The sequence below is a fragment of the Babylonia areolata genome, chromosome 7 (assembly GCF_041734735.1).
Source record: "Babylonia areolata isolate BAREFJ2019XMU chromosome 7, ASM4173473v1, whole genome shotgun sequence".
Taxonomy (NCBI): domain Eukaryota; kingdom Metazoa; phylum Mollusca; class Gastropoda; order Neogastropoda; family Buccinidae; genus Babylonia; species Babylonia areolata.
The window spans coordinates 5293975-5316748 of NC_134882.1; the positions used below are offsets into that span (position 1 = coordinate 5293975).

The 22774-nt window shown below is 46.5% G+C and overlaps 1 protein-coding gene across 1 annotated transcript in view; it reads left to right on the forward strand.

The window, feature by feature from the left end:
* LOC143283679 (protein YIPF5-like) overlaps positions 1-22774 on the forward strand; it is a 204006-nt gene that overhangs the window by 36931 nt on the left and 144301 nt on the right. The window lies entirely within an intron of this gene.

The window sequence follows — 22774 nt, forward strand, 5'->3', positions numbered from 1 at the left end:
TTTACGAACAGAGCTCACTGTTTTTTGTTTTTGTTGTTTTTTTTTGTTTTTTTTTTTAAATCGTTGTATAAAACCGTTCATCTGTTGTGCAGAGCTCACTGTTTTTTTTGTTTTGTTTTTGTTGTTCTTTTTTTATTTTTTAAATCGTATAAAACCGTTCATCTGTTGTTGTTTTTCGAGTCCATGATTGTTATCTAAAACGAGTTTTGTTCTCTGTTTTAAGAGTGTTGAAGATTTTATTGCATTGTGTGACACTGTCGGCACACGTTTGTTGAATGATGTGGTTGAAGTGGCCTGCTCACAAAGTAATAATTTCAAAGAAACAAAGAAATTAATAGATATGACACAAGCTTTATTATCGACAATAGAACAACTTTACCAAAAGGGTGAATGTAGAAAAGATGGGCGCTTATTCAGACTTCGTTGGTTCCGCCTAGTGTATTTATCTAAAGAAGCATCGTTATACACCCGAGATCAGTTTCCAGTTAAAAAAACAACAAAACAAACAAATATGAAAAGGTCCAGTCTTTGAATGAACAGTCGCGTTTGTTCCATTATACTGAAGACACTGTATTTTTGTGTCTGTCAGTCCGATCCCAATAGAAATCTATCTTGATCTCTGTGTCAGGCTCTCTGTGTCAGGCTCTCTCCATCCCTGTCTCTGTGTCGTTCTCTCTGTCTCTCCTCTCCTCATTTCTCTCTGTCTCTGTCTCTCCTCACTCCCCTGTATGTGTGAAAAACTGAAGAAGCAACAGACAAAGGAGTAAATAAATACTCTTTCTGCTGAAGTTCCCGTCGAAAACGGGAAACTGATTCGGTGCGTCTGTGGAGGAACTGTAGCAATAACGTGGAGGGGAGGGAGAGGGGTGGGGGTGGATGGGGGGTGGGTGTGTGTGTGTGTGTGGGGGGGTGATGGTTTTGAGGGGGTTAGGGAGGACACAATTTTACCATCTTCTTTACACCGCTTGTATTAAAGCTCTTGTCAGGCAGAACTGAATGTACGGTTTGAATCATTTATCTCAACTATGATTGTACAGTGATGCATCTGTGTTAAAAAACAACAACGAAGTAAATGATAACCCGTTTCAACTAATTTGAAGTTTATTCAATAGCCTGTCTCCTAGAGCGTGTAGATATATCTGTTTGTGGATGTTGGAACTGAATTCCCAGTCACGATTATTATTGCAAACAGAAAAAAGTGCAGTCACCGCCTGAGTTATGCTCGCATACAACAGGTGAAGGTTATTCACACGATGTGAATCAATACAGCCATTCATATCTTGTTGCAAGTTATCTCAAGAAGTGTGTGTGTGTGTGTGTGTTGTTGTTGTTGTTGTTGTTGTTGTTCCCAGCTCGATTGCGTCTGCGTCTATGGCTCTGCTCCAGATGATGGGCTGAATCTTCAAGGGTTGACGATTCGTGGTATGTGGTGACGTCAGAAGTTGTGATTAAAAAGTTAATCATCTCGGTGTTATGGATTGTCATGCTGGTTATTTAGCTCCAGGAGGGTCTGACAGTGCGCCTGGACACGTGGACACGCCAGTTGGTGTGTGCGTCATCTTTGGCAATAGTTATTGTCTTTGCGGGGCGATGGCGTAGTTTGGTGTTTGTAGCGGTAAAGCGGGGATAATGAGCATTATTATAATTACCAATCTGTATTTATCATCTCTCGTATTTTCTTTCCTTGTTTGGATTTGCTGGTCTTTCCATCAGTCCGGAATTGAGAGACATGGACAAGGACAAATGTTTTATTGAACCAGGCTTTCTGTCCATGTAAGAGGGGTGGGGGTTCACCGATTTTGAGAGAGAGAGAGAGAGAGAGATGGACGGGTCTTTGTGAGAAAGACCACCAGACCCTTGGATGATAATAGCCTAAATTACACCCCACACGGTGTTTGGTTTCTACTTGAAGAGTAGGCTCGACAGCGCTGAAGGGTTAAAATGACACTCTTGACAGGTGCATGCTGAAAGTAAACAAAATCTGGGTCAATGGCCCAACCCGCACATCGAATTGGGTTTAACGACCTCAGCAGGTGTTGGCTTGCGCCCTGAGGGAACGTTTTTCAGAGCTTTTGTCATGACCTGCTCAGCCCTTTTCATCGCAGTGGCCAAGTTGTTGTTCGTAACGGTGGTCAGAGAGACCCAGCCCGTAGTAGAGAGCAGGCTCTACAACTTCAGACTGAACTGGTCGTGTTTGTGTGTTTACGGGTAGCGGGGGGCTCTTGGTGGCGTTGTTCAGGTTGTAGTTTTTTTTGGTGTCGTTTTTCGTTTTGCAGAGAACCTGGATGACATGCTTAGGGGCTGCGAACACGGGAGAGAAATGGGAGAGAAGGGTTTGACTTGGAAGTGAGAGAGGAGAGGAGTTGGTGGTGGTGGTGAAGAGAGAGAGAGAGAGAGAGAGATAGAGGCTGCACGCTCATACATCTGCACGTTCACACTGAGACGCACGGACATACGGATAACACACACACACACACACACACACAGAGTATAACAAAGCAATCACTCATCCTCTCCTCTCACCCACCCACAGAGAAGAAAAAAACCCCAGATAAGTAGTATCACACACACACACACACACACACACACACACACACAGAGACTTGTCTTGAGAATATGACTCTGTTGACGTATCTGTTATTGTGTGTTACAGTGCGTACGTGCGCTCGCGCACGTTTGTGCGTGTGCATAGCCAGAATGTATGTGTGTGTTTTGAGAGAGACAGGGAGGATGGAGGAAGTTGAAAGCCGGAGAAATTTTTTGTTTGTTTCGCAGTCGATATGTCCTATTTTCTCATGAAAGGCAGCCAGTTTCTGTTTCCGACACCGTTGGTTGGTTCACTCGAGCACCGACTGTCTGAGGAAACAATACACGTGAGAACAACACAGGCCAAGTGAACTTGAACTTCCTCATGGATCATCAGTGTCTTTTACATTTTCGTCGAAAGGTGTCTGTCGATTATATCCGGTTTCGTGTGTGTGTGTGTGTGTGTGTGTGTGTGTGTGTGTGTGTGTGAACGCGTGTGTGTGTTTTCCTTTCTTGACAGCATTGTTTCCTCATTGTGGCAGTTGCTTTCTCACATTGTATGTATTTTCCCATTGTAAGTTTCGGAAACGTGCACACGCACGCGTTCGCGCGCGCCAACATACACAGACGCGCGCGCGCGCGTGCACGTGCACACACACACACACACACACACACACACACACACACACAAGAGTGAAAGAAACATACGGGTGCACTCAGTGACATTTGCCCTTTCTTTCCTGTCGGGCTGTTGATCGGTGTACGTGTAGTTGTTCGATTTTTTTGTCATAAGGCCGAGTACCCGAGAATGGTTGTTAGCGTGTGTGTGTGGAGACAGGGATGGATACACACACACACACACACACACACACACACACACACACACTAAATCGTTTGACACAGTTTCACACATTCCGACTAGACTGGGTCATTGATATGTGTGTCTGTGTCTGAACATCATGTTGAATTCGGCAGACATGATTAACAGCGAGGCCATCTTCCACACACGCCATATCCCTTAGCTCGCCTTCAATGACAAGGAGGTTGTGCAGCAACAGAATAGCTGATTTTACACGTTGTACAGGTCGACAGCGCCTGTCGAGTCCAGGTCTGCAGATTCGTCCAAGAGTCAATGTATACGCTTCCTCTCAGAGACAAGGCTAAACAGCTTCCACATGTTTGATGTCTTAGATACTTCCTAAAGCATCTCATCAGGGAGAATCTTGTCAACAAATAGCAGGACGCATTGATATTATCTCGGACAGAGCTAGCCACACAGGCGGCTTCGGCTTGACCATGTGGGTCGCGCGAGTGATGGAAGACAGACTTACTGAGGATTTACTGTGTGACACTAGATACACTGCCATTCCGCTCTTATTTATAGTGAGCTCTTCCTCTGAGAAAAGGTCTGAGCTGCGTATTTTTTTAAGGGCATCTGCGAAGATGATCTGAAGGATATAAGCATGCAAGTGTGAGGAAAACGTGCTGCTGTTAATACTACAACAACTAGCTACTACTTCTACTACTACTACTACTGCTGCTGCTGCTTTAACTACTACGATTGCTGCTACGTTACACAGGTTTGCAGCATGGTAAAATCTCTTCGCTGTGACCTGCATCGTAGAGTACTGCACGATTTTTTGGCTGTTGTTGTTTGTTTTGTTTGTAACTAAATGTCTATCTGCTGTACATTGTTAACACTTTTCGAGACTTACTGAGACGGCAGTACCCATACAGTACTGATAGGCGGTCGTCACGTCTCAAGCTAACTAAAAAAACATCTTAATATTAAGAACTTGATAAATTCGAATCGACCATTTCTTACTGTTTTTGGTGTCTCGATGATGACAATCACTAAATGTTGATTAGTATGCTGTACTTGAGTATAATTGACTTTGTTCTGTTCACACGTGAAAGTGACTAGTTTCGACGATTCTTTCTTTCTTTCTTTTTTTTCTTTTTTTCTTTCTTTCTTATTAAAAGTTTGCTTGTGGTCGCCAACCAATCAGTACCACCCACACCACGCAGTACTCTTCAGACGATCCTGCAGTGCCAACCCCTACACCCACAGCCCCCGACGTGCTGTGCATGCAGAAAGCAATGCGCCGACGAGAAAAGAGCGCCGGCCGACTGCTGATCAGCGGTACATAAAACTTTCCACGAAACGCCGGTCACCCTTCCGGTCTCTGGGAAACCCGTGTTATTGACGGTCTGACAAAGGGGTCAGTCCCCACGTCGGCAGAATTTTTTTAAAGGTGCGGTTGTTTAGTTGGGTGTGGGAGTCTATTGCTGACGTCAAATCTGTATGTAAAGGAGGTGTGTGTGTGTGTGTGTGTTTGTGTGCGCGCGCGCGCGCGCGCGCCGGCGGCATGCCTCCGTCGGCATCAGTTTTTTTGTTTTGTTTTTTGACTGAAGTTTCGGGATCTTCAAAAGACGCATTAATCGTGTGACCTGATTGATAAAGTGCAGAGATTGTTTATTGTATGAATGCAGACAAACGTATCACAAGGAGATCGCACGTGTGTTTTCTCCGCTGCGTCAGTCCCCTTTCAGTTGGAGTGTGTCTGTCTCTGTCTCTGAGGTTTGGTTTCTGTCGCGTTTTGTCTCTCGCAGTCTGTCTATCCCTCTCCCTCCTTCTCTGTGTTCGAGATAAAGGATAGCGCATAAAGAAAGAACCATTTCTTTCAAGACCGTGGTCTGTTATAAAATTATATCATAGACATTTTCAAAATTCGACAACATTTTACTTTCCAGTGATACAGAGAAGCCAACACCACCGAGGATAACACACCCATGTGACTGACACAGAAACGCTTGGGTTCAGTTCGAGAAAACCAACACATCAAACGTAGTTTCGTTTGTGGAGTCGATCCAAGCGATCCCAGCTCTAAAGATTTGTTTTAAGTGAACGCCATGAGGTTTGGCTTCTTAAATGCTGGAGGGTTCTGTTCATTCAACGTAAATCAGTGTGGGAAGAGGTAGGGTAGGGTCGGGGGAGGGTGTGTGAGGGGGTAGAAAGAGAAATAGGGTATCATTTTATCGTCTGTTTAAACTAACTGCTAATTTGACGCGCGCACGCTTTTGCGCTGCTTCGCGCGCGCGCGCACACACACACACACACACACACACACACTCTCACTCACTCACTCACACGCACACACACAAAGGAACAGAAGATATCCCGAAGTTTTACTGTCTAGCCATTCTGCGCCTGTGAAAGAGGTAAAGAGGTTGGGGAGGGGGAAAGCAGGATAAGATAACACCTATATCGCTTGACAGGGTAAAAAAAAAGGGGGGGTGGTGGTGGTTGGGGATGGGGGTTGGGGGGTATTGGGGAGTGGTGAAACATGCAATGATAGCTCGTATACAATGGAGGAACTGCTGGGTAAATTTATTCCATGCATACTCTCGTTCCTGGTGAATCCAGTGGTGTTGAATTGTGAAAACATAATACTCGCCAACACACACACACACACACACACACACGAAAGGGGTGAAGTGGGAAGTTTGTCTTCGCAATGGACGTTTGCACAAGTACTTTGTTGTGCAATGGTTTGACTTTGAGAGAGAGAGAGAGAGAGAACTCCGAACTCAACGTTTTTTATTCAAGGGTTAAGATTTTAGGCATGGCCTATTCTTCTAATCTGTCCTAGCTAATCTGCGCCAGTTACGATAGCACACACATATTTGAAGGAAAGAGGAGAAAGAGAGAGAGAGGAAAAAAAAATGAGAGAGAGAAAGACGGACTGACGGGTGGACGAATGGACAGGGGGGGGGGGGGGGGGGGGGGGGGGGGGAAGATGCAAACCAAGGCATTTATGGAGTTTAAATATCTCAGTAGCGTATGCTCTTCAGGTCAAGGTGTTCGAAAAGGGCCCGTTTGGGGGTATACAGTTGTTTGCTTGTGGGGTCGGGGTTTGATACTTTCAGGAAACCACCAGGAGGGAACCACGTTGGATGGAATGGCGTGAATCCTTCACACCAGTACAAAGAGAGTAGATGGAGCTCTCTTTGTTCACACCACCAACCAGTCAGGCCTCGCGGGGGAAAAAACAAAAAAACGTGCCGCGCCTTTCTCACTGAACAGTGTGGATGATGCGATAAGATCTCTTGCCTGCATGCTGCCTGCTGCACCTTTGTGCTCGAGAGCTGGGGCATCACTTTTTCTTCACTCCAACCGTGACTTCTATCCTCTTTATCATCGCCACACCATCACCCACCACACCCATTCTGATCCCCAACCCCCCCTTCTCTTCATCGCAGTCACACACGTACACACACACACACACTCGTATGCACACACGCGCACTTACCCCTCCCCCCTCCCCCCATAGCCCCCCCCCCACACACACACACGCGCGCGCGCATGCACATGCACACTTCTCCTCCCCTTTCAGTATGTCCAAGCAGCGAGACGTAAGTCTGCCGAGTTTCACGTGCAAAGAAACCGTCAGTATACAGTCAATGAATAGCCATGGCAACTGTGCAGATTCCTTTCATTTAATCTTCTTTTCATCACACCATTTCACAAGCCATGACACTCTCACCTCCGCAGTCCCTTCATGGACAGCTGTTAACTTGTACACCACAGATATTCATCAGCGTACTGCATTGTGCGGCCATATCTTAGACTGGTGGGGGATTGATAACAGTGCTACGGGAATACCTGTGATACTCAGGGTTTGCTGCAATGAAGGGCCACGTTCCCAAATGAAATCGAGTGGCATTGATAAATGTCTTTATCTTAAACTTAAGCACGTATGCTGAGAGGCCTTGTTCATTAAAAGAAATATGTTAGTAAAACGTTTTTCGACATTTCTATGCGAGACTTTGACTAGTGTTCCACAGATTTTCTTGGAAGCACAGAACACAGAGAGAGAGAGAGAGAGAGAGAGAGAGAGAGGAGAAGTGTATGTATGAAAAGTCGTGTGTGTGTGTGTGTGTGTGTGTGTGTGTGTGTGTGTGTGTGTGTGGTAAGGGGGGTGTAGGGAAACGAAAAGATGGGAGATAGATGTGTTGAATAATCAAAAGGATTCATACGTTTCTTTCAAGCGACTGACGCTCGTCAGTCAACCAGGCAATCCATCCATCAGTCTTGTGCCACACACTCTGTCCCTGCATCCATCCGCAGATAGATGTCTCTGGCTGGCTGTCTTTCTCTGTGTCCTCTCTCTCTCTCTCTCTGTCTGTCTGCCTGTCTGTCTCTCTGACTGTTTCTTTGTCTGCCTGTCTCTCTTCCTTTCATTTCTCTAACCCTCTCTGCCTCTCCCTGTGCCTTTACCACTGTTTTATTCTTTGCTTTTGAAGTGGTGTTGATGTTGAAAAAAACGAGACAGGATGAAACAGCCAGCAATCACTGACACGTCGAATATGGGTGGATGAGCGCGTGCGAAGACTCATAAACACTCGAGTATGACATCAATGGACAATGCGGGTGGCCAATGCCACGTGACTCATTATTACGTACATAGAAATCATATCACGTCGACTCGCCGCCTCTGCGTTTAAACTTCTTTTTTTAAAATTTTTTTTTAAGCTTTTATTTCCGTTGCAGACTTTGGGAGGGGGTGGGGAGGGGGGATAGAAAACGGAAGGAAGAGATTAACCTCACCCGCCCCCAAATGACTGACAGCCTACGGACGCGTGATACAAGTTTCCGGGTAGACGAATGACGTAGGTTTATGACTTCATCATCGACGTGATGCTCGTTTTTAGCGCCAAGGCTTCCTGTGTGGTCAGCCAATGAGCATTTATTAGCGCGCGCTTGTTACCGGGCCTACGTACGTGGAATGGTTTCCGCTCGATGACGTCCCTGTCGGGGTGGATTTAAAGGATAATGGATCAGGTCAACGTCAAGCGTTGGGGGGTTTCCATGGTGGCAGGGTTGCCATGGCGACCGCGACCCCTGATTCTACGTGTACACATACGCGCGTGGGTGTCATTTGTGTGCCAGCGTGCTCATATGTCGTCGTGGGAGTGATGGTGTTTGTCGTTTTCCCTGTGTGGACGGCAAGGGGTGTTTTGCTTGTCAACAAGTATGACGCGTGTGTGAGGAGGGGGGGGGGGGGTGGGGGGGGGGGGGGGGTGATTGTATGGGTTTGCCGTTTGCTTGTACGGAAGGCTATTTTGCTTGTAAACATGAGCATGGGGAGAAAAAGGAAAGAAATTGCATGATGAAAAGAGAGAAACACCCAGACAGAGGCACATTGTGATGCACGCGCGCGCGTGCGCATACACACACATACGCAATCACATGCGCGCGCACTCTCTCAGTTTTGCGCATTCACTCTAAGTTAAACACACACACACACACAGAGAAAATTTATCTCCAGATAGACATCTGACGCGTACACATGCAGTCAGACATCGTCAAGTCACTGCAGATAATTGTTGTGATAACGACGAAGGCGATGATGGTGAGCAGATTGAAAGCACCAGATTATAAGGAAAGGGAACTTTCTGAGAAACTTCACTCACGCAATACAAAAATGGAGAGAGATAGTTTTTCGGGTCATCTTTCAGTGTGCGAGTGTGTGCGTGCGTGTGTGTGTGTGTGTGTGTGTACATGCGTAGGTACGTACTATGTTTTTTTTTTCTTTTCTTTTCTTTCCATTTAGTCATTCGTTCGTTCGTTTGTATGTTTGTCATTCGATAGGGAAAAAACAAACCAACAAAAACTGTACGCAGGAAAAAAGAAAAAGAAAAAAAAAGTGGCGCTGTAGTGTAGCGACGCGCTCTCCCTGGGGAGAGCAGCCCGAATTTCACACAGAGAAATCTGTTGTGATAAAAAAGAGAAATACAAACACAAATACAATTCAGTTTTCGTTTTTTTCCACCTTGAACATCTTCCATAATAAAACGCAAATTTTAGTCGTTGTCATGGAGGAAACTGAGGATAAGTTTTTGTTCGCCCCCCCCCCCCCCCCCGCCCCCCAAAGTCTTATTTCAAACTACCCCATTTCCCGCCCACTCTTTTTCGTTCTCCCTTCTCGCCTCCTCCTTTCTTTTTTATGATGCTGGATAGATAGGAAGTGCTTTTCATTTTAGCCACGCACAGACCAAGTTTCTTGCATTTACGTTTTCCGAAAATAAGAGTGTTTTGAGAGAGAGAGAGAGAGAGGGAGAGAGAGAGGGCGGGGGAGGGGGTCGTTTTCGAGGGACAGGGAAAACATTATTATGTGAGTCTGGGAGGACGTGTGAAGAGACGATGTACTGTGTGATCCTATCTCACCTGTCCTCTTGCTCCCCCTGTCCGTACACTTGCCCGTGACGGTGTGGCTGACACGCCCGTCTGATCACAGGTGACATGCCCCGCTGTAGTGTTGGGGAAAAGACCCCGAACTCCAGACGCTGCTGCCGTTTGGGGCTGTTCAGGTGTGGACCGATACTGTAGGCTGGTGTATAATATATCTTACTTCAGAGAGAGTGATGAGATACATGTAGATCTATACATAACATGTAGATGGATAGGCAGATTGAGAGAGGCCCCTCTGACCGGGAATAGTCGCTCCATGGGTATCAGATCAGTTAGTCACTCAAGGCCTGACTTACGCTCTGAGTTTATGCGCAGGTCAGTCAACTGCGGTTTATTTATTTCTTCATGTATTTTCACGCAGATGTGGTTCAGCGCATATGGATCAGTTCGCAAGCTTTGACACCTCCTTGAAAACTGAAACTGAAGCCTTCTGCGATCACCTTTCACTGCTCTGTTGGGTAGCCCCGAAGCTGATCTTTATGCCTGTCGTTTTGGGAGCCGTTTGCGCGATACACACTGACATTGGTATGTTACTGCAGTGACAGATGACTGAGCTGTGGTGTTTATGGGGGAAATTTAGACTAACAGTCTACTCCACCATAAAAAACAACAACAACACGGCATGAGATGGTATGCACGTACACATTCATGCTCAGACAGACATGTAACATTTTACGTGTATGACCGTTTTGTTAATTTACATGTAGACAGCCTCTGTAATTCTTATAAGCACAGAACTCTCCAGCGGTCTTCGTCCCGTTGGTTGAACGGCAATCACCGTTTTTGAGCTTCCGGGCATTTGTCACACACTAAACCCGTCGTAACATGTTTACTGTTCAAGATGACGCACGTGATTTCTGTTATATTTAGAAACAGCCTGAGGCAGACATAATATTTTATCGGAAAAGATATTCCGGAAAACTACCTCTCCACCCCCTCCATCTTCTTCCAGCCCTTTCTCCCTGTCACAGCCTCCAACACCTTGCCTCTTCCCCAACCCCCAGTTTTTGTCGTCGTGTCGTTTCTGCTGTCGTCTTTCACCGAAAGATTCCTCCAGAGCACCGCCAAAAGCAAGGAACGATCTTCAGGCACCTACTTCAGGTGCGTTATACTGAACGGAGAAACGGTCTTTGCTGAAGTGATGGTGAAGAGAAACATAAGGTGGTACACTTCTCCGCAGGTCGCTAGTTCACTGTTGTTGGCATGACGAGCACAGAACTCGTTGGTACAGGGCGACGAGGCTTCCTTGCTTCATTCCTTTATTGCAGAGTTCAATGCCCCCCATCTGGCGACAATAGGAGAAGATGGAGGTGAGAGGAGAGAAGAGGAGGATGGAGGAGGAAGAGGAGGATGGAGGAGGAAGACAGAGGAGGATGGAGGAGTAGGACTACAAAGGGAGCGTGACCACCTGGTGTTGCGGGACCAAGGAAGGAATTAACGGTGACGAGCGAGGCATTCGGCTCTCCCTATTTAATTCCCCAGGAAGCGGACCCCGCCCCATGCCAGCCGCAAGGAGGAGGAGGGGTCCTGCAAAGGCATTGTTGGTCCAGATAACCCCTGGGGCTGGGAGACGCGATTATGGGCAATGAGAATGGAACGCTTGTCTCTTCGGATCAGGGGCAAGGGGGCCCGCCGTTTGGTGTAGTCCCTTTGCTGTTGGTCCTGGTGGTGTTAAAGATTATGTGGAGTGGGTGGGAGAACTAGAGAGAGAGAGGGAGAGAGAGAGAGAGAGAGAGATTGGGATGGCTTCGTCTTTCAGAGGTCTTAGTCTTCTTACAGGGCGTTACGTCTTTGTGGCTGTGTGACTCGGGCGTGCGCTGTTCCGTGGCCGCTAGATAAGCTAAGGTGACCCGGCTTGGAAGGGAGGGCTTACATTTTTCACCTACTTGAGTTACTCTTTATCCTGCTTAGATAATAGAAGATAAAAGAAATGCGTTTTCCACCGGCATGATACTGGCGTCTTATTTTTGCTTCACTTACGGCGCAGTGGACCTGAATTAACCTGTTGAAATTGATGGATATTTCCTAGTTGAAATTGGCGGATGTTTACCAGCATATATATATATATATATATATATATATATATATATTACGCCATGGACGTGTAAAGAAACACGTCTTCGGTACTACGTGTACGTGCGTGGGAAAGAGTTCATTCCTTCTAACTGCCCTTCCTTGAATAAAACTCTTTCCGCTTTGGTAAGCTCTGCAGTGGGACTCATTCCGCTCAAACGAGCACCCTCAAGCCAAGCGTATCCGCCCCTCGCTGTCGGCCAATGTTGAGAAGCACGTCGACAACAGTAAGCGTGGGTTGCCCTCCCCATGTGTGTTGCTTCAGTGTCCAAGAGGTCGAGGAACCGTGAAGAACGGGGAATAAGAAGATAGTAGGTTTTCGTTAGTTTGTTATTCCGGTGTTTTCTTTGCCTATGTGCGCGTGGCTGTGGGGGCGACTTGAATACACACATACACCCGACTAACGTTTCGCGTTTTACGCTGTGCGGACTGGTTTCTTTGCAGCCATCACCACCTGTTATGTCAGGGTTTGTTTGCCTGCTTTCAGTTTTGGCATCCGTTTCGCATGTTCTTTCAAAAAAGAAAGAAGAAGGAGAAGAAAAAAAGTGGTTAACTTTCGTCAAGCACTATTTTGAGAGGCAGTAGCGGTCAAGCTTAATGCTTTTGGGTGGCTTGGAGTCGGGTTTTTTTTTTTGTTTTGTTTTGTTTAATTAAAAAAAAAAAAAAATTAGGGGTAGAGGGAAGAAGGATGGGTCGCTTTTTTTCCTTTGTGTTTTTATTTTTGTTTTTGCTTGAAGTCTATGCACCTGTACTTTCACAGACTGAAGGAAAAGAGTTTGAAAGGGAAGCAATTGAACTCTGGATATTGTGCCTTTCACAGAGTATGATAATTACTCTTGACGGGTCTTTTGTCTCCATATCCCATTGTCCAGTTCAACTTTATTTTTTGACGTAGCAATTACCCAGTTCAAGAGGGGTTACCTGCCGCCACACGATAACCCACATGTTTAGGGAAGCCATGGCACTTCTGATTAGCATTTTTATATGGCATAAACAAATCGAAATGACTTTGAACCCAAAGTGAACAAACACATTTTGGGTTGGTGTGTGGCAGTAGTGGTCCGTGTGTGTGTGTGTGTGTGTGTGTGTGTTTGCGTGTGCACGCACGCATGTGTGCGCGTATTTGCTCGCTGAATGACGCGCCCCTCACCGTCACTCTCCCCCCCCCTCCATCCGACCCCCTTCCCCCACCAACAACCTCACACCAGGCCTCTTCTTCTCGTGTGTCTGGTATCAGTTGTACTCAGTCACTGGGTCTGTGTGGTTAGTGTTTTGTTCACAGTGCCCCCAGTCACCTTGCAAGATAAAAGGTCCTGGGTGATGGCGAGGCACGCGCGTTTAATGCGTTGTGTACTCTTTCCAATTCGTTAGCCTCTTCTGAAACCACGGGAAGCAAAACAGAGCTTACCTAGTATTCCTTTTCTGCTGCGGTTCTGTTTGTGATAAGGACTGGTGTGTGTGACTGTGTGTGTGAGAGAGAGAGAGGGGTGGGGGGAGGGAGAGTGTGTGTGTGTGTGTGTGTACGCATGCGTAAATGCAGTGTGTGTGTTCATTTTACCTTTCCTTGTCTGTGCGTTTTAAATGGATTTAATCATGTTTTGTAGAAGAAAGGCTGTGAAGAGTTGTTTTCACGGTTGCTGACGTGTTCCGGGTTGTGTATATTTAACCTTTGTTTTGGGAGATCCGGATGGCCCATGAACTGCAATGGTTGAAAACAACGTGACTTGATTAGATAAAAGCCACGTTCTGACCCCTCTCTGAAAGGCGACAGAGAGCATGCGTTATTACTATGATAAAGATTAGAGCTAGGTCCAGTTCAGTAGAAAGTGGCAGTCAGTTGTTTTTTGTTTTTTTTCTAATCGCGATATCATGTATATGATTTGGATAATCCTGTCTTCCTTTGCACACACACACACACACACACACACACACACACACACACACACACATTACATCCGCACATATGTTTGTTTATACGTATGTATGTATACGTGTGTGTTTGTGTTTTCGACTTTTCAGGACACACTCTGCGTGTCCACCACAAACTGCTTCACTTGATATCCTTGCGAAAACTTTATGCGACAATGAAGGGAGAGCGGGATGACGTCAGTGTTAGTCATCTACTTCGTATGCAGCGGTTCGCCGACACGGCAGACAGTGCCGTCATAAAGATGTCACCGGGAGCACTAACTGCTGAGAGTTAAAGCAGGGTCCTAGCTGAGCCTGACATACACTAATGTAACCCAACAACAGCTGTGTCAGCAGCGGGCGACAAGCAGTCGTGTGTGTCCAGGTCTATCAGTAGAGGTCTGTCGGGTCGCCGACGATGAGGTCTCTTCTCCGACTGACCGAGGCGAATATACATTTGATTTGATTTGATAATCTATGGATACTTATATAGCGTCTATCCTTGGTCGGAGACCAAGCAATAAGCGCTTTACAAACTCAAGGTCATTTGCACAACGGGCTGCCTACCTGGGTAGAGCCGACTGACGGCTGCCATTAGGATTCGTTCAAAAATAGCGGTGTTTCTGATTGGTTCCATCAACGGCTGTGTCAGCGACCCGATCTCCGCAGAATCTTACTTCGGTCATAAACAGGGCTGGGCCAACTGGGAGCTAGATCCTTCTTCCTTGATGGCCTCCCGTTTTAATCATGTCCACAGTCCATAATGTAAGGACTCGTGGACCCGGTGTTAACGACAGCTTAGTCGACTGCGACGAGCGCCTGAAGACATGACGCATGGGGGCTGGCTCAAGACCTGTATGGCCCCAGGCCTTATCGATACCAGACAATCTTCTTACGCTCCAGACAATCTTCTCTATCGGACCAGACCCCAGTTTTATGAAGTCCTTTGTTGACCCAAGGGGGCTTGTGGGTCCCAGGAGAGGGCGGGTCGTGGAGGGGGGGCTGAGACTGACAACGCTAGATTGATGGTAAGGGTTGTTAAGGTGGAGAATGGAAAAGATTTTTTTTTGTCAGCGTGGTGGGGTGTGGCGTGGGTGATGAAATATATAGAATCTTTCAGCTTCTCGGAACCTGAACCCTGGACTTTCGCTTTGGGCTGGTTTTGTTTTATTGTTTGTCATACCTCCCCTACGTCAGAAAAAAGAAAAAAAAGTAAGAAGGAATAAAAGAAATCTCTCTCTCTCTCTCTCTCTCTCTCTCTAATCATATATATATATGTATGTATATGTGTGTGTGTGTGTATACTCTTTCTCTGTAATTATATATGTATGTATTACTATAATTATATATATATGTATTATTACACTCACACACATGCACGCGCGCATGCAGAGAGAGAGAGAGAGAGAGAGAGAGCAGCTACAAGAAGAATATGATACCTTTTAACAACTGTCATGCATGTGATGATAAGAGCATATCGTCTTCAGGATGTGTGCGTGTGTGTGTGTGTGTGAGGGGGGGGCGTTCTCAATACATTGTATAATTATTATGAATTTATCGTGATTTTAGACTCCCCAAAAATGAGTGTGTGTGTGTGTGTGTGTGTGTGTGTGTGTGTGTGTGTGTGTGTGTGTGTAAGTGTTGCACGCGCGCGTGGGATCATAGAAGGTGGTTGCCGAAAGTGATTATGTAGGTGTCTTTCAAATTCTACCTGGCCAGCGTATTAGGTGACAGCGTGTTGGGAGACATGATGCAGGTGTTCCTGATTAGTATTTTACATCACAGACGCGGCTGTTTGCTCCGTGTTGTTAGTGCCGACGTTTACCTGGCTTTTATTGTGTAGCCTTCGTATGCCTGCTGCAGAGCAAGCACGTGTGCATGCACATACCTGCATGCGTGTGTTGCCATCATGAAGTATTGTTGTGCTTGGGAGCGCAGCTGGGGGTGGGGGCGGAGGGAGTTGACAAGGGGGTGAGGGGGTCGGGGGGGGGGGGGGGGGGGGGGGGGGGGCTAACTGCAGCATAGTTTACTGTGTGTACAGCACGTTGAACACGACTGTTAACGTTGGCAGTAGTAGAGGTGGGAGGGAGGAAAGGGGAGAAAAAGACACGAGAAAGGGAAGAGAGGGGGTGGGGAGGGGGAGGAGAGCACACTTGTTATCTTGTTTGCACATCTGTACGCAGTGAAGATAGAGCATGTGCTGTCGATCACGCGCATTTGCATGCATGTACACTGACACATACATACATACGCCGCACGCATACATGCGTGTGGGCATGCCTGTTTACGTGAATGCTATTGTCTCGGATTTTTAGTTCGCTCAGTGAAGTTTTTGCTCAGTTGGTTGAAGATTTTCAGTGTTTCTGCTAAAATTTAGTTTGTTGCAAACACTAACACACACACACACACACACACACACACACACACACACACACATTGTCGCAGTTGGAATGAATACTCGGACTCAACAGGCAAGTGTGTGACTTCATCTTCAAATAAAACACATTCGTGCTGTTCCCATGGGTTACACTCCCAAGCCTCGTGAACGCAGCGTTTGTTTAATTGTCATGAATGGGAACGATTATGTTCAACACGATGACATATACAATAGCCTTGCCATGTGTCTCCCTCAGACCCCCCGCCCCCCCCCCCCCCCCCCCCCCCCCCCCCCCCCCTCCCCCCCACCCCCTCTCTCCTCCACTCCCACCTGCGCAATGTGTAGATGGGTCTCAGGCAAACATGCAACGGTATGTGTGTGTGTGTGTGTGTGAAAGGTTTGACATTCTGTGTTCAGACGCCCAGATGACGGGGTGTTTGACACTTGACAGACATGTAGCATATCCCACGACCAAGTTTAGATAGACCTGTCTCTGTGTCTCCGTCTCTTTGTCCCACTCTGTCTGGTTCGCTCTTGTGTCTCGCTATTTATGTCTCTGGTCAGTCTCAGCTGAAGGGTTTTTAGCACATGATTTATATAAGTACGTGTGTGTGTGTGTGTGTGTGTGTGTGTGTGTGTGTGTAAGCTATGTGTATGCCTGCGTTTGTATGATTTGTGTCTGCGTGCTTACGCGTGTGTGTGTATACGTGTGAGTGTGTGTGTGTGTGTGTGTGTGTGTGTAAGCTATGTGTATGCCTGCGTTTGTATGATTTGTGTCTGCGTGCTTACGCGTGTGTGTGTATACGTGTGTGTGTGTGTGTGTGTGTGAGAGAGAGAGAGAGAGAGAGAGAGAGTGTGTGTGTGTGTGTGTGTGGTGATGCGTGAATGTTCAGGAGTGTTTGTGCGCGGTTTCGGGCGCCGTGTGGAGGAGAAGTTGTCTGCACGACAGTTGTGATTATCGGGCAGACGTGAAAGGTTTCTTATTCATCATTGGCAAAGTGCACCCCGTAATGGCCCACGGACAGTAGCTCTGTCGTTTTGAAATATGATAACTGTTGTTGTTTCCTCCACCTCTTTTCGTATTTTGTTTTTGTTTTTTTGTGTGTGTGTGTGTGTGTGTGTGTGTGTGTGTGTGTGTGTGTTTTAGGGATGGGTTTGAAAGAGAACTTATTCTTGTGAAGCGTTTTTAAGACTATCCTCTTTCTTTTCTCACTCCACATCTGCTGATCCGCAATGTTCCCTTTATTTATTTTTTTCTCTTTTTGTTCCTGTACTTCCCCTTTATATTCGTGATTTATTTCTTATTCTTTCTTCTTGTTATCATTGTTGGTGTTGTTGTTTTTTGTTGTTGTTTTTTAATTCTCACACGGCATGCACCTTATAAGTATAGACCACTGGATATTATGCAATGTCTGTCTGTTGTCCCGTTGAACGAAAATTCCTCTTTCTCAAACCTGTCAAGGTCAAAGGTGGCACAGTGACCAGTTCCATTGTCTTTTCTGCAAGTCAGACACTGCATGGGGTACCTCTGTTCCAGAAATCGCAGGCCGTTAAAATGTTGAAACGGTGGACGGTCCAGAAGTCTACAGAAGCATTTAGAGAGAGAGAGAGAGGGAGGGAGCGTGCACATTTCTCCCAGACCCACCGCCTCCCCCCCCCCTACCCCTTCCCCACCACCGTTCCTCTTTCCTACTTGCCTTCTTGCATTCCTTCCTAACTGAGCACAAATTGGTGCGCTTGTCTTATTCCGTGTAAACACTAACCTCGCCTCTGGCAGAGGGCCCAGTGGGTCAAACCTCCGTAAACCCCAGTTGAGTTTTGAAGGATGTTTGAAAACGCGACGACGCAAAGGAACTCTGCACCAGGCTGGATAAACACAGGGGAGGAAGTGATTCCTGACACATCTCACCGGAAGCACGTGGCATGGAGATGTGCTTTCTGGAACAGCAGATTTAGGAATGGGGTAATGGGGGCAGAGAGAGAGAGAGAGAGAGAGAGAGAGAGAGAGAGAGTTGAATATATTTATCTGGTTTGGTGAAAGGAGCGCATGGTTGTTCTCAATATAATGCTGGATGATTCTTGCAGTTAAAATGGGACTGGTATAAAAGTTGTCCCGCCATACACACTCACGCGAAGCGCCAAGCTATGCTGAACGCAAATAACCTTCTGAACATGTTCTTGAACGCTTCATCCATCCACACTTCTTTCTTTTCTTTTCTTTATTTCCTCCCTTCTTTCTTTCTTCTTTGCTCTTTTCTTCTTCTTTTTTTTCTTCCTTCCTGTCCCTTTTCCTGCCTGTAAAGTAATCCCATCCCAAAAGGAGTCCTGATGGTAACCTCACGACATTTTAGGACACTTCATCCGCAACCACACTCATCTTTCAGTCATTCTTTTCCCTCCTTTATGAGTGGGAGGGAGGGTGGGGGTACGTGGGGCGAACTCCCTCCCCTTCACCTGCTTCGTTTCTCAAACAGCAGACAAGAAGAAGCCCGGTACACTATTCATGAGCATGCTACAGTAATGGCCATCAGTAGAAACCTCACGCTTCCTTCTCACACCCTCCAGTCATCAAGCAGCCGGTGTTGACCCATCAGGACTGATGGCTCCATTGTGGGGAGGGAGGGAGGGAGAGAGAGAGAGAGAGGGATGGAGAGGATCAGAAAGACCAAGCGTGTGTGTATGGAAAGTGCTGGTACAAACAAACAAACAAAGAAAAAACCCTGCGATGAGTGTGTGGTGGTCAGCTCGTAGTCGGAGAGAACCCTACCCCGTCGAGGGTCTCGTGTGTGGCGGTCGAGTTCTTGCATTATTGATGTTCGACGTCCGCAGGGGTTATTGTTCCTTGCTTTCCTTTCTTCTCTGTCCTACTCGGGCAAATCCATAACCCGCAAACTATCATTCGTACAACATGTTCGCTATTATTTACTTTTTTTTTTTTTTTTTTTTTTTTTGTAGGAAGAAAAAAGAGCCTTTAGTGTAGCACACAATATGTTGTAAGATGGACGTCCATTTGAAAAAAAAAAGTGTTCAAGAGACTGGAAGGGAAGACTGGAGGGGGAGGGAAGGAAGGATAGACAGAGATGGAAAATTAATAGGCAAACACACCGGTTGGCTAAATAAACACGATTGGTAGACACGCGCGTGCGCGCACACACACACACACATTCAGCAAGAAAAAATGAAAACGATGTTTATTCAGAAGATCGACGCCCCATTCTCAAGGGACCTGACCAAGTATGTTACAAATTGTAATCATGTGCAGAGAAAAATATCTAATCTAGATGTATATTTCCAAACAGTATAGTTATTACTACCTAATAGAAACATCATGTCTTTTTAAGGCTTCACATTAAAATAGTGTATTCGCAGAGAGGGACAGAGACAGACAGACAGACAGACAGACAGAGGGATTAGATTCTCAGGGGAGTGAAAAGAGCCCTGTGAAAATCGGAGATTTCGGACTCGCCTGTCGGAGAGCACCAAAAGTTGTGAACGAGAAAACACTGCTGCGACGCAGTGTGTCCTCCTGGTAGTCGATCTCCTTTCCTTCTGACACCTTCCAGTCCAGTCCTGCTGCATGAGACTCTTCAGCACGAGCCGGCCAGGGATCCAATTAGTCGCCCAGTCCGTGCTGAAGTGACCACAGGGAGGTCAGGGAAGGGTCGCCACAACACACACCTTGCCGGTCATCGATTTTCTTTTTTCCATTCGTTGATTGAAGCGAGCGTCTTGTTGTGTGCTGTGGTGGGTCCCTTGTCTGGAATGGTGCTGCCAAGAAACGTTGTCACGGCGTCTTTCGCTGTTGATGGTTTAGAAAATTAAAGAAATAAATACAAAGGACACGGGTTATTTTCGAGTGTATTATAAACATTTTGATTCTTTGTGTGGAATTCTTAATTGAAAACTACTCATCAGGTCGATCGTCGTAATTTTTTTCTCTTAGAAAAGGATATGTTTTTCGCCATTCTCCTTATATATTCGTGTCTCGATATCAGCTTCCTCGTTTGTATGGGTTTTTTTGGTTGTTGTTTTTTTTCGCGCGCGCGTGTGTGTGTGTGTGTGTGTGATTTTTTGTTTGTTTGGTTTGCGTGTTTGTTCTGTTTTGATTTTACCATGAGACATGAAGAGCATTAAACCGGGAACACTGCCACTGCTTGTAACAAACCGGAATTAACGTAGAAAATTATTTTCCCATGAAGCGAAACTAAGCACTCATCGTCCACTTCCTTGGTATGGACTGGTTTCGTGACGAACGTATGTTGTCCAGCTTGGCATGATTAATCGATGAAGGTGAAAGAGACTTGTTTCTTGTGAAATTTTGTTCCGGTGACCGCATTCTTTGAGACACGGCATTACTAATAAATCAGTGGTTTGGAGGAAAGTGGATGAAGAGGTTCCGTTGGGAGAAACCAATCACGATTGTTGCTGTGCTGTTGTGTTCACTGACATTGATTAAAGATCTCCTGGAGAGGTAGGAGTACGACAGATTGACCCAACATGGGGAGTGATGGCCTAGAGGTAACGCGTCCGCCTAGGAAGCGAGAGAATCTGAGCGTGCTGGTTCGAATCACGGTTCAGCCGCCGATATTTTCTCCCCCTCCACTAGACCTTGAGTGGTGGTCTGGACGCTAGTCATTCGGATGAGATGATAAACCGAGGTCCCGTGTGCAGCATGCACTTAGCGCACGTAAAAGAACCCATGGGAACAAAAGGGTTGTTCCTGGCAAAATTCTGTAGAAAAATCCACATCGATATTTAAAACAAATAAAACTGCATGCAGGAAAAAATACACACACACACACACACACACAAAAATAAATAAATAAAATAAAATAAAATGGGAGGCGCTGTAGTGTAGCAACGCGCTCTCCCTGGGGAGAGCAGCCGGAATTTCACACAGAGAAATCTGTTATGATAAAAAGAAATACAAATACAAATACAAACCGACCGTTCGAGCAACTGTTGTGATCAGGTCATCGGAGGTGTTTGTTCATCGTCTGTTTGGCGATGTAGCTCATTAGCAGCGCGTAATGTTACTGTCACAGAGAGTGTAAAACGATGGGTGCCGCGATGTCCGAGTGGTAGACGCTTCTGATTTCCACGCTGTGGGTCAGCATAGGGTTCGAGCCCGGACCTGCACCAGGCAGGTAAGCAGTGATCAGAACACTGCCTCTCAGGTCGACAGTTGTACACGCTTTTTAGCGCCTTGTCCTCGTTTTGTACACAAAGGTGGGAAATCAACAGGTAGGTATCATAAGATTCCGAAATCCATGTCAGCTTCCGGTGGGTTTTGGAAATGGGAAAACACGAATCACCTGCCACCTCCGAATACAGAACATACCTGCTTTTACAGCGAGGCAAAAAATAAAATTAAAGATTAAAAAAAAAAAAGAAGAAGAAGAAGAAAGAAGCTGTCATACACGTCAAAACCCTATGGAAACACGAGAACAACGAGAATGAAATGAAGTGTCATAAATGGAATGAATGAAAGATTGCATTTCCATGCCCAAACCATAAGCTGAGGCTGTCCGTACCCGAAGCTGTGAATCACATTGAGCTCAGTCCTGTCTCGGAAAAGCCCTTTGGCTTGCTGCAGGGGCAGGAGCAGGGGGGAGGGGTGGAGCTCCGGCCTTTGTTTGCTGCAGTGTTGTTGAAGGGTTGGGGCGAGCGAGGGCTGTAATTAGTGTGTCGTGTTCAGCCCAGGACGACAAAGATCACAGAGATAAAGCGTCAGAGGAACCTCTTCACAATGAAAGAGATGGATGAGGGTTTGCTGTTGCGAAATGTTTAGAGCTTGTGAAGATGTTTTAACAGAGGAACCCTTCAGACTTAAAGAACAACAACAACAAAAAGTAAAAGATGTGAATAAAGGATTACCATTGCAAAAGGAAATCTTACAAGGAGTCAGTGGTGTTTAGTGACTGGAAGCTAAGTTGCAGATGCTAAAACTGAGGAGGTCGAGCTGTCTCACACTGTTATTTTAGGGGTACTTTGTGCTTTTCTCTGTGTGCGTTTTGATAGAACGGGGCGTGGGAATATCTTAAGTATCGTGGCACTCGAATTATTTTGTTGTTGTTTCGGAAACATCGCCGATGATGATCCTCACAACTCAGCAAAGTGTCGTTTTTGTACCAAGATCACATGAACCAGTTTGGACAGAGAGGGAAAGGAAGGGGTGGGGGAGGGACTACAGAACACGGTTTTCATCGTTCCGTCCTGACGTAGGAATAGGTGGTGCCTCGCCGCCATAGTGGGAGTCGCGTCTTACCATGGGGGCCAAAGTTTGCCAACAGTCCAGCAGTCCAGCCGCAGCCCCCCCCCCCCCCCCAACCCCCCAACCCTCCCTCCTCCTCCGCAAAAAAAAAAAAGACTTATCAGCGGCGGAATTCCAAATTGCATGCCGGCCTCGAAGACTGAACCTTGCTTTTCTCTCACGTCGTTTGTCATCCCCGAAAGCTAATCATCGGAGTGAGCGTCAGCACTGTATGCAGGGGATTAAGCGGCTCTGTTAGCTCACGGGGATCAGGGTGGCTGCCCCCCGTTTGCCGAGCGTCTCCAGGTTATGCTCGTGCCAGAACCATGCCTCCTACACCCGTTCCCCCCCTCACCCCCTACCTCCCCCCCCCCACACCCAC